Genomic DNA, 11,930 nt, shown 5'->3' with positions numbered 1-11,930 from the left:
TGGAAAAATGAAGTACTTGGCTGATGTACTTCATGTTTTGAATATTACAAAGAACCTAGTTGGTTGAGCAAGGTCTGCAAAGTGAGGTTTAATCCTCAAGGATGTTTTGTGGAAGACTTCAAAAAAAAGTGTCGCTTGGTTGCAAAGGGTAATAGAAATGGCAGGATGTTTGACTTTGGATGTGAACATGCTTGAGATAAAGGCAACCATGTTTGCGCATGGAACAGGTGTCATTGTAGATATTGACATATGGCACAAGCACATTGGTCATGTGAATATACAGCATTGAAGTCTATGCAGGCCCAAAATATTGTTGCAGGTTTGCCAAAGTTTAAGGTTGACGGTATGCATAAGGTATGTGAAGCATGCCAACTTAGTAAGTAGGCCAAACATGCTTTTCCACATGAAAAACATGTCAGTGCAAGGCCATTGGGTGGATGTCATACATTCAGATGTATGGGGACCAACCAAGACTACAACAATTGCACGTTACAGCAGGTACTATGTTACATTCATTGATGACCACACTAAAAAAGTGTGGGTTTAGTTCATGAAGGAGAAAAGGTGTTTGCTCACTTTCAGAGATTTAAAGCCTTGGTCAAGAAGAAAAAAGGCATGTAAATAAAATGCCTAAGATCAAATAGTGGGGGAGAATATTTCTCCAATGAGCAGCAATTTTGTGAGAAAGTAAGGAATCAAGAGGCATTTTATGTACAAGTACACTCCGCAACAAGAGAATGGTGTTGCAGAAAGGAAAAATAGGCACATTGCAGAAGTGGCACGTACCTTGATGGTGGCTAAAAAGAATATGCCACATTACTTTTGGGCAGAAGCAGTAGCAACTGCTATGTACATTATGAACAGGACACTCACTGTAGCTATTCATGGTAGGACTCCTAATGAAAAGAAGTTTACAGGCATAAGACTGGATGTACCTCACTTTAAAGTGTTTGGGTGTATTGCATATGTACTTTTGTTCCTAATGAAGTGAGAAAAAGTTTGGATCCAAAGGTAGAGAAATGCATCTTCATTGATTATGCTATGGACCAAAAAGATTATAGATGCTATAACCCTACCACTCGTGAGATGCGAGTAACCAGAGTAGTGAAGGCAACAAAAGATGCAGATGTAAGAAGTACTGATCTTGCACCACATGTAGAGCAATAATCATAGGTGCTTAGTGGACCTGGGGAGTCCTTAAGTAGTGGATCCAAGTTGCAGGTTGAGAAATGATATAGGTACACATGTATCATGGAAAGGGAAGGAAAAGATAGATCAACCTTTTTTGCCTGATCTGTCAATAGGTCACTCATATGTGGATGGTGACTCTACTAGCTCTTATCAAAGCCTTGATGAGGAGCTTGGCATTCCATGTATGATTACTCCTCGTGTAAGGAGAACTAGGGCTGTTTTGAGGTCACCTGGCAGTGATCAAGGTGTATGCATGTTTACGAGGGTTAGATACCCTGTTTGACAGGTTGAGATATGATGGATATACAGCCCATCATTATGCAAGCACAATGCTGATGGTTCAGTGAGCAGGTATAAGGCAAGATTGGTTGCCAAGGGCTATGCACAGACTTATGGCATAGACTATGAGGAGACATTTAGCCCGGTTGAAAGAATGGCAACTGTGAGAGCTATCATTGCTATGGCTGCACAGGAAAGGGTTGGTCTTTACATCAAATGGATGTAAAGAATGATTTCTTGCACGGTGATTTGTAAGAAGAAGTGTACATGATGCAACCACCAAGTTATGAGAGTTTTGCACATCCAAATTTTGTGTGTAGGTTACACAAAGCCTTGTATGGCTTGAAGCACGCACCGAGAGCATGGTCAAACAAGATTGGGGAGTATCTTGTTACCATTGGATTTTAGATATTCAATGCAGATTTTTCACTATATGTGAAAAAGACAAATAGAGGGATCATGCTGTTAGTTATCTATGTGGATGACTTGATTATCACTGGTGATAATGATGCAAACATATATGATGTCAGGATGCTTTTGAAGCAAAAGTTTGAGATGAAGGATTTGGGTGAGCTACGGTATTTTGTGGGCATAGAGGTGGTGAGATCACCTCATGGCGTTTTGCTAGCAGAGGCAGTATGGCTTAGACATGTTGTCCAAGTATGGTATGACAGGCTATAAGCCTATTTCAGTGCCATTGGAGCAAAACACAAAGATTTCTCTAGATATAGGTGAGCTTTTGGAGGACCCCACTACATACAGGTGCATAGTGGGCAGTTTGATCTATATGACCATTATAAGGCTAGACTTGAGCTATGATGTTGGACTTGTGAGTTAGTTTATGTAGGCCCCTAGCAAGCCACACTTGGATGAAGCTAGACGGATCCCCAAGTACATAAAGTCCACAGTTGATTATGGACTTTTCTATGAGGCTGGTAAAGAGATACAATTGCATGGGTACACAATGCTTTCCAAACTGAGAGGCTTCACAAACGTGCATATTCCCATCATACTTGGATCTAGGCAGCCCACTAACAATGCCTCTTGCCTGCATGTTCTTTAACCTTTGTATATTCACATGTCCAATCCTCTTATGCCACATGTCAATGTCCTGTACCATATTTTGGCTTTAAGAGAACATGGCTGATTTCAACTCAGGAGCATCCATCTTAAACAACCTGCCTTCTTTTTTTCCTTTGGAAATGACTCTACATCCATTTTTGAAATCCTCAACGAAGCAACCATGCTCATTGAAACGAACCTGTAATCCCTGTTCCACCATTTGACCAACTGAGGCCAAACTTTTTGTAATAGAAGGCACATACAATACATCTGCCATAGATTTTGTTTCACCATTGTGCATAACCAATGGTACACTTCCAACATGTGTAATGGCATGTTGGGTATCATCTCCTGTCTCCACATAGCCTTTCACATCCATAGGATTCATATGCTCAAACCATTCACCATGACAAGTCATATGGTTTGATGCTCCAGAGTCCATATACCAAGTGTCATCATTTTCAGCATTTGTCATCATAGATCCCACAACATGTTTCATGGCAAACAAGTGATTTGCACTGCCATCATTGGCTTGATGCATAATTTCCACCACCATGTTGTGCATATGTCCACCATGGTGTGCTCTACCCCCTCTCAAATCATTTTGTTTGCGGAAACAATCACGTGCCATATGACCAAATTTTCCACAGTAATGGCATTCCACATCTTGCTGCATAGATGTTTGTTGGCCTTGTCAACGTCCTCTACCACGAGGATTACCTCTGCCTCTCTGAGGTGTATATCCATGACCACCTCTAGCACCATATGTAGGCTGAAAATTTTGTTGTGGTGACCTGTCCTGCCATCCACGACCATTACCATGACCACGTGATGCAAATCTCCCCCTGCCGCCTCTAGATCCTCTTTGTGAATAGAAAGCCTGATTTTTGCCATTATCATCATGGCTAGCAGATGCATCATGAAAAGAATCACTGAGTTTGATTTCCTCAACAAGCAAGAGTGAAACCAACTCATCAAAATCAGATAAACCTGTACTCCGAACCGAGATGGATGTATCGAAAGATTTATACTCCTTTTGCCAAGACCACGCAAGGTAATGTCTACCAAATCATCATCAGGCATGGGGGCATTGATTGTTGCCAATGCATCTGCAAACTTCTTTATCTCTTGTACATTATCATGGATGCTCCCTCTATTCCGTTTCACATTATGAATCTATTGTCGTAATTGAGACTTGCGAGCACTAGTGTCGCAATTGAGACTTACGAGGAGCACTAGTGTCTGTATCAAAAAGCTTTACCAATGTATCCCATGCATCCTTGGGATTCTCAGAATCATGTATATGTATGAGTATAGCATCCGAAATACATATAGACAGATAAAGGAAGACTTTGTATGCTCTTTCTGACCATTGTTTATGAGTATAGCATCCGAAATACATATAGACAGATAATGCAAGACTTTGTATGCTCTTTTTGACCATTGTTTATGAGCTATAACCTTGCTGTGTAGGTTGTCGGGGTAGTTTCGGCTCTGGCTCCACACCTATAATGATATTCCAAAAACCTTTTCCCTTCAGAAAACTTTTGATCATGTACTTCCATGCATGGAAGTTCTTCCTATCCAATTTTTCATCCACAATTTGTACTGGATTATCCGACATATTTGCTCAATGCAAATACACCTTCCGCATATGTCCAAATCTATAAACAAGCCTTCCTGAGCTCAATCACACTCTAATGAGTGTTTCAGATACTCCAAAGTAGTCAACAAACTTCAATTTTGATGTAGAAAATCAAACTATATGCATCCAAAATGAACTGGTTTATGCAGTCCAAGATACCCTACTTTGATGCACTTTCCATGGATTCAAATTGCAATGTAGTGGTTCAATCAATTGTGGATAACTTGCATTAACACCTAAACAAGCTAATTTATTGAATATCTTTACCATCCAAGGTGTGTACATACCAATTTTGTCAAACCCCCTTCTCTGTTTTGGAAAAAACCAGTAAAACTAAAAAAACCAGTAGTAAAATTGCTCTAATTTCTTCAATCCTTGTTCAAATTGAGAGACCAGGCATTCATTAGCTTAGCAATGATGTCCACTAACTCCATGTAAAAGGAGCTAGACCAATTATTTAAGATAAGAGAGTAATTAGTCGATTAATCACACTCTTATTCACTGAACAGAATAGACATCTTGTTTAATCAGCTCATTTCCATCTCCATAAGGCATAATTGCACCAAAAAATCATGTAGTCTCCTTCTCAGTGTATGCATCAACCAATTGCTAAGGCAATTTTGGGATTTATCAAGCACACAAGTAGTATTTGACCTCCTCGCATCAAAAATATGTGAAAATTCTATTTTCTATCATAGATCTGCGCCGCTTGCTCCTGAGGGTTTTTGGGCTAATTAAAGTGTCAATTGATGGTGTATATGAGTGCCTAACACACTAAGGCATGTGTATAACCCATCAATGGTATGATTTTTGCCAAAAACTTGGTTTAATTTCATCAAAAGTTGACCTCTTTTTTCTCTGTTTTGTGAGCTTCAAGACCAATGATTTTCAATCACTTATATGCATCGATTTGCTCCAAAATCAGTTGTAGGGCTTGTACATGAGTTGCCAATACATTCATCCTTGTCACATACATGTTTCTTTGCCCAGATTTGTATCTATTTCACCATACATCATTGCTTCCAAGCTCCAATGGAAAGCTTCCAAAAAACCAGAATTTGTTTTTAATTTGGGCAACCCTAATTTGCCCTATTTCTGCTTGAATCACCTGCAATCCACTCAAGGGTGTTTAGTAGACCTTACCTGGTAGGCCAAGCTCTCAGATCTGATAGAAATCGGTGTGCTCCAAGCTTCACAGCATCAATGGCAAGCTTTACAGCTTTTCTTCATAGCTTCTTCTCCCTCTTCTCTCACTCACTCATAAACCCTAATAGAGAGCACCAGGCTCTCATACCATGTTGAAAAACAGGTAGAGGGAGAGGAGACACACACACAAGAGAAAACCCTAATGTATATTGCAAACCCTAACCATAGAGGGAAGCCATCTCCCTTCTCACACAATGCATAAAGCCATAATCCATAATACACAAGACACACTATGTGTTGTGCCCACACACATCTAACCCCAGCTAATGTCCACACACTATGACCAGCTGGATGCGGTCATTTATGTCTCACACATGCTGCTACCTAACATGCCAGCACATAGCATAGCTGGTGCCACACACTGACATCGAGCTTGAATCTCAACATGAATAAGGGCCAGATATACAAATAACAAATTCTCATAATGCAAGACACATTACCCCAATTGAGTTGTCTTATCTCCTTGCTCTCTTATGTCTATTGTGTGACCGAGGGAGAGTGGAGAAAAGAGAAAGCTTCATTCTTGGTGCACGTTCCTTTTATTCTTGTATATTTATGAGTGTGGGAGTGGAGAGGAGTGTGTCCTAGAGGCAACCTCATGGTGACATCTTGAGGAAGGAGGAAAAGGTGTGGAGCTAGATACCATAAGTATAGCTTGAAGTCTTCAGAGATATGAGCTTGGATGTTAGTAGGTTCCCCAGGACTTTTGTTAAGGTAAGCATTGTCCATTGCAATAGGGGAAGTGTTGAGATATTGAGCTCAACTAGTGCTACGACGGACATTGATGACCCACCTAGGTGATAGCTTCTACATCTACACCACTGGCATGGTTGTTGCGATTATGGGTGATATGCGGCCAGTGGGATGATATGCGGCCAGTGGGATGATAGGCTATGTGACAGCCATTTTGGATTACTAGAGACTGGCATAGTTATAGCGTCAGATCATTTAGTCGGCTTCACATTATGGACCGACCCTTGTATGTTGTAGTAGTTGAGTACTAACCCATATAGTGTGTACTCTTATCTTTATGTTATATTGGTTGAGTAGAGAAGAAGAAGTTGGAAGAAAATTCAGCCATCCATCTCTCCCCCACATTCTCTTTATGGTATCAGCGCCTGGTTTGTGTGAGAGCTAAGGAGGAAAGAAAGAGGCAAGAACAAGCAAGGAAGGAAGCAGTACTACACCCGTAAGAGCACCATCATCTCTTTCCCCTTCTTGGTTTAGGTACAACACCTCCTCCATAGCTCTGGGAGCTACACATCTCCGATTGAGGAGCTGTCTTCATCATGGGAGCAGAGCTACAAAAGGCAGGTATATTATCCTATTGGACTAAGCTTTTTCAGCCTAGATTCACGTTTCGGGTGTGTTATGGGCCCAATTTCATCATTGTATGGTATTTTTGGTAGTTTTCTAGAAGTTTTGGGTAAAGAATTGTTTTTGCTCAAAATCTGGTTATTATAGTGCAGCAGTGCATTTTGGAAGTGTAGACAGGGTTTGCACATGTATTGTTGATACTGGGTGTATGTACATGTACTCTGGTCACATTTGGTGACCAGAGTACATGTACTCTGGTCACATTTGGTTTGCACATGTATTGTTGATACTGGGTGTATGTACATGTACTCTGGTCACATTTGGTGACACACAGGTGGTGCTAAAGTACTGTTGTTGTTGCAGTTATTACAGGAGATACTGTTGTATTACAGGTTGCATATGGAAGTTATCTATTTGCAGGTTATCGGATGCTGTAGGAAAACATGTATGATGGAATTAATCAGACTATTAGTGAAAAGCTGGAGAAGAATAACTTCCATGCCTGGAAGTTCAGAATGACCAATTTCTTAATGGGTAAAGGATTTTGGGATTATGTAAAAGGAGACAATGAGGAGCCTCTAAAGTTATCTGAGGAGAATGCCACTCCTATAGATATACAGGCATTCAAGGATTAGAATCAGGGTGCAAGAAAAGTCATGTATTAAGTCAATATTAGGTAATTTGAAAAATCCCACATTTTGGGAATCAATTACTCCATATAGTTTTGGACATATCTTAAACATACTAACTCCAAATTTGTCGGAGATCAAAGATTTAGATTCCACTCTTCAAGATCTTTCGGATGATATGTCACATGAGGGGATTTTGACAAAGTTTTGGACAAGTTCACCATGCTCCCATTTTTCAAATGGGAATGGCATTTTTCCCAAATTATATAATATGGTGTTTATTAGCTTTCAATTATTATCATGGACACTATGATAGGACACATACAGGATGCAAACATTCCAGTAGTTGCATGGCAAAATCTGGTTCAGATGTTCCAGACTAACACAAAGGCAAGGAATTTGTAGTTAAAAGCAAGAGTTACCTACTATGGAAAAGAAATGCATGTCCATCAATGAATATACCTTAAATATCAAGGGCATTGTTGAATCCATTAGGTCTATCAATGTATCACTGGAGGATGATGATTTGCTGATTGTCTAGAATGGGCTTGGCAAAGAGTACAGGCCATTCAAGACCTCCATTGCAATTAGGGAGAATATTCCCAACTTTCGAGACTTGATATCTATGATGATCATTGAAGAAAAGGCTTTAGGTGAGAGGATTCTTCTTCACAAAGCAAGAACACATCAAAATAGGACTTCTACTCTAATTCAGGTAGAGGTCGTGGTTGAGGCCAAGGCGGTGGCCGATAAGGAAATCAGAATTCTAGACAATGATTCACAACAGCAATCATACACAGGTAGAAGAGGCCAGTTTAGAGGTAGGGGGGCCAAAGAGGCCGAGGTGGTTGGTAAAGAAATAAAAATACAAATACCGTAGAGTGCTATTATTATGGCAAACTAGGACACATGGAAAAGGACTACTACAAAAAGAAGAATGACATTAAAAGTGGGAAGTAGTAGCAAGGCAACTATGCATCATCTAGCAAACATGGAGGTGATGGGGGCAGAAGTGAGCAGCTATTTGTGATGCAGCACATGATTAGTTCCATAACAAGGGATGTGTCAAGATCTCAAGATATGTTATGTGGATTCTGATGCCTCTAACCAAATGACCAGTCATGCTGAGTGGTTTAGAGATATGCAGAAAATGGAAAACCAAGTTATGTAGAAACAGGTGATGATACTATGCATCCCATTGCACATGTTGGTAAAGTGCCATTATCTATGTAGGATGGAAAAATGAAGTACTTGGCTGATGTACTTCATGTTCTGAATATTACAAAGAACCTAGTTGGTTGAGCAAGGTCTGCAAAGTGAGGTTTAATCCTCAAGGATGTTTTGTGGAAGACTTCAAAAATAAGTGTCGCTTGGTTGCAAAGGGTAATAGAAATGGCAGGATGTTTACTTTGGATGTGAACATGCTTGAGATAAAGGCAGCCATGTTTGCGCATGGAACAGGTGTCATTGTAGATATTGACAACAAGCACATTGGTCATGTGAATATACAGCATTGAAGTCTATGCAGGCCCAAAATATTGTTGCAGGTTTGCCAAAGTTTAAGGTTGACGGTATGCATAAGGTATGTGAAGCATGCCAACTTAGTAAGTAGGCCAAACATGCTTTTCCACATGAAAAACATGTCAGTGCAAGGCCATTGGGTGGATGTCATACATTCAGATGTATGGGGACCAACCAAGACTACAACAATTGCACGTTACAGCAGGTACTATGTTACATTCATTGATGACCACACTAAAAAAGTGTGGGTTTAGTTCATGAAGGAGAAAAGGTGTTTGCTCACTTTCAGAGATTTAAAGCCTTGGTCAAGAAGAAAAAAGGCATGTAAATAAAATGCCTAAGATCAAATAGTGGGGGAGAATATTTCTCCAATGAGCAGCAATTTTGTGAGAAAGTAAGGAATCAAGAGGCATTTTATGTACAAGTACACTCCGCAACAAGAGAATGGTGTTGCAGAAAGGAAAAATAGGCACATTGCAGAAGTGGCACGTACCTTGATGGTGGCTAAAAAGAATATGCCACATTACTTTTGGGCAGAAGCAGTAGCAACTGCTATGTACATTATGAACAGGACACTCACTGTAGCTATTCATGGTAGGACTCCTAATGAAAAGAAGTTTACAGGCATAAGACTGGATGTACCTCACTTTAAAGTGTTTGGGTGTATTGCATATGTACTTTTGTTCCTAATGAAGTGAGAAAAAGTTTGGATCCAAAGGTAGAGAAATGCATCTTCATTGATTATGCTATGGACCAAAAAGATTATAGATGCTATAACCCTACCACTCGTGAGATGTGAGTAACTAGAGTAGTGAAGGCAACAAAAGATGCAGATGTAAGAAGTACTGATCTTGCACCACACGTAGAGCAATAATCATAGGTGCTTAGTGGACCTGGGGAGTCCTTAAGTAGTGGATCCAAGTTAGTCCATGGTTAGGCAGGTTGAGAAATGATATAGGTACACATGTATCATGGAAAGGGAAGGAAAAGATAGATCAACCTTTTTTGCCTGATCTGTCAATAGGTCACTCATATGTGGATGGTGACTCTACTGGCTCTTATCAAAGCCTTGATGAGGAGCTTGGCATTCCATGTATGATTACTCCTCGTGTAAGGAGAACTAGGGCTGTTTTGAGGTCACCTGGCAGTGATCAAGGTGTATGCATGTTTACGAGGGTTAGATACCCTGTTTGACAGGTTGAGATATGATGGATATACAGCCCATCATTATGCAAGCACAATGCTGATGGTTCAGTGAGCAGGTATAAGGCAAGATTGGTTGCCAAGGGCTATGCACAGACTTATGGCATAGACTATGAGGAGACATTTAGCCCGGTTGAAAGAATGGCAACTGTGAGAGCTATCATTGCTATGGCTGCACAACAAAGGGTTGGTCTTTACATCAAATGGATGTAAAGAATGATTTCTTGCACGGTGATTTGTAAGAAGAAGTGTACATGATGCAACCACCAAGTTATGAGAGTTTTGCACATCCAGATTTTGTGTGTAGGTTACACAAAGCCTTGTATGGCTTGAAGCACGCACCCAGAGCATGGTCAAACAAGATTGGGGAGTATCTTGTTACCATTGGATTTCAGATATCCAATGCAGATTTCTCACTATATGTGAAAAAGAAAAATGGAGGGATCATGCTGTTAGTTATCTATGTGGATGACTTGATTATCACTGGTGATAATGATGCAAACATACATGATGTCAGGATGCTTTTGAAGCAAAAGTTTGAGATGAAGGATTTGGGTGAGCTACGGTATTTTGTGGGCATAGAGGTGGTGAGATCACCTCATGGCGTTTTGCTAGCAGAGGCAGTATGGCTTAGACATGTTGTCCAAGTATGGTATGACAGGCTATAAGCCTATTTCAGTGCCATTGGAGCAAAACACAAAGATTTCTCTAGATATAGGTGAGCTTTTGGAGGACCCCACTACATACAGGTGCATAGTGGGCAGTTTGATCTATATGACCATTACAAGGCTAGACTTGAGCTATGATGTTGGACTTGTGAGTTAGTTTATGTAGGCCCCTAGCAAGCCACACTTGGATGAAGCTAGACGGATCCTCAAGTACATAAAGTCCACAGTTGATTATGGACTTTTCTATGAGGCTGGTAAAGAGATACAATTGCATGGGTACACAGATGCTGATTGGGTTAGTAGTATTGCAAACAAGAGATCTACCAGAGGTTTTATGTTCTCATTTGGGAGTGATGATTTGAGTTGGAATAGTAAGAAGTAGCCAACAGTTGCCTTATAAAGTACAGAGGCATAGTACAGGGTTGCTGCTATGGCAGCTTGTGAGAGGTATCTTGGTTTTATAAGCTACTTGGTGACATGGGAGAACCTATGGATAGGGAAATCATCATATAATGTGACAACATGAGCAGCATATATTGGCCCAATAACCTAGTATATCATGCTAGAATGAAGCACATTGAGGTGCATTATCACTTTGTGATGGAGAAGGTTCTAGCTGGAGATGTAGATTTGGTACATGTTAGCACAGAGGATCAGGTGGCTGACATCTTCACGAAGGCATTGGGCACACAGAAGCTCCACAGGTTTACGAGCTTACTTGGAGTGTAGTGTGTGGAGTTGAGCTCGAGGGGGAGTGTTGAGATATCGAGCTCAACTAGTGCTACGGTAGACATTGATGACCCACCTGGGTGATAGCTTCCGTATCTACACCACTGGCATGGTTGGTGGGATTATGGGTGATATGCGGCTAGTAGGATGAGAGGTTGTGTGACAGTCATTTTGGATTACTAGAGACTGGCATAGTTATAGTGCCAGCTGATTTAGTCGGGTTCACATTATGGACCGACCCTTGTATGTTGTAATAGCTAGGTACTAACCCATATAGTGTGTACTCTTATCTTTATGTTATGTTGGTTGAGTAGAGAAGAAGAAGATAGAAGAAAATTCAACTATCCATCTCTCTTATGTCTTGCTCTCTCTTGTGTGTGTGTGTGTTTGCTTGCTAGGGTTTGAAGCTCTCCCTCTCTCGCACATTATCTTTAGGAAGGATAGTGTTTTTTTGGTGCCACAGGGTAGGGGAGCCATCGA

This window comes from Cibotium barometz, chromosome 44 (genome assembly GCF_041138505.1).
Source record: "Cibotium barometz isolate CiBa-2024 chromosome 44, ASM4113850v1, whole genome shotgun sequence".
NCBI lineage: Eukaryota > Viridiplantae > Streptophyta > Polypodiopsida > Cyatheales > Cibotiaceae > Cibotium > Cibotium barometz.
This window is presented reverse-complemented; position numbering follows the sequence as displayed.